Consider the following 1,332-nt stretch of genomic DNA (forward strand, 5'->3'; position numbering starts at 1 on the left):
TATTGCCTGGGTTTTATTAGACAGCCTTTTTATTGTTTTATTGAGTAATTTTGGTTGTAGTGTTTTTAGTACATGAGTAGTAGAATAAGTGGCCAATTCCTCTCTCATGTGCATGTTTTATTGTATGCCTTTTGCCGTGACTTGTTTTATTGATTTTATTTATCTTATTTTGTTTGCTGTGTTTTTATGAGGTTTTAGGCCACTTCCTTCTCCTTTGAGTGTGGCTGTAACTCCTGTCATTGTAGCATCTCCTCCATTGTTTTGTTCATTTTGTTTCTGATTAATTTAGATTCCCGTATAACATTTATTACCAGGTTTTCCTGCATTTAAAAACAAACAAAAACAACATAAACATACTAATTTTGGTGGAAATAAGATATTGGAAATAAAATGGAACTACAGCTATGCTATGTGAGGCTGTACTAATGCTAAATGCTATCATCAAAATGCTAACACGTGGATGTTTAGCAGGCATAATGTTTACCACATTTGTCAGCTTAATTCATCTTAGCATGTAAACATTTGCTAATGAACGCTAAACACAAAGTACAGCTAGGCTGATGGGAATATCGATAATTTTCCAAGTATTTGTTGGGACAGAAACCAAAGCAGTGGACAAATTAAAATTATAGATCCCAAGACCTTATGAAGCTACATACTGAACACCTGTGACGTACCTAAGAAAATCTTTGTACACATACGGGTAAATACAAGGGGTTGAAAGTGCCTTGTGTTGTAAAGAGTTAATGTGTTATCACCTTAATTGAGACAGATGCATTTTTAATGACCAGTCCTTGCTCAAAGCCAGAGAGGCATCAAATTATGCCAAGGAAGTGAAAAACACTAATGGATATGGCTCTGGGTTGCCGCTAAAAGACGGACTTTGCAGTTTTTAAATGTCCTTTCCCCTTGGTGAAATCTTTTAACCTGCATTTGTTTTAGTCCTGAAATGCTGAAAGGGTTCATCAACAAATTATGGGATGCTGGTATGGTATATTGTCACATTACAGTGAAATATGTTAACTTTAGCTCACAAACCACTGTTGTATCCACAATCACCAAACAAAACATCTGTTTTCCTCCACAGTTCAACAGTATTGATCTCCAAGGTTAAGGTGGCATTTTAACTCTGTAATTACCTGGAGAAAATAAAGCAAAAGATTTCAGCATTGTGTATATATACATATATAAACACACACAGTATATGTATGTAATGTATATATGTACACACATACATACATACCATATTTACACAACATACAGTAGAGATGCAAACAAGCATTTTTTGCACATATGCAGAAAAATGCGTAAGCACACACACACACACACACA

This window comes from Etheostoma spectabile, chromosome 23 (genome assembly GCF_008692095.1).
Source record: "Etheostoma spectabile isolate EspeVRDwgs_2016 chromosome 23, UIUC_Espe_1.0, whole genome shotgun sequence".
Classification (NCBI taxonomy): domain Eukaryota; kingdom Metazoa; phylum Chordata; class Actinopteri; order Perciformes; family Percidae; genus Etheostoma; species Etheostoma spectabile.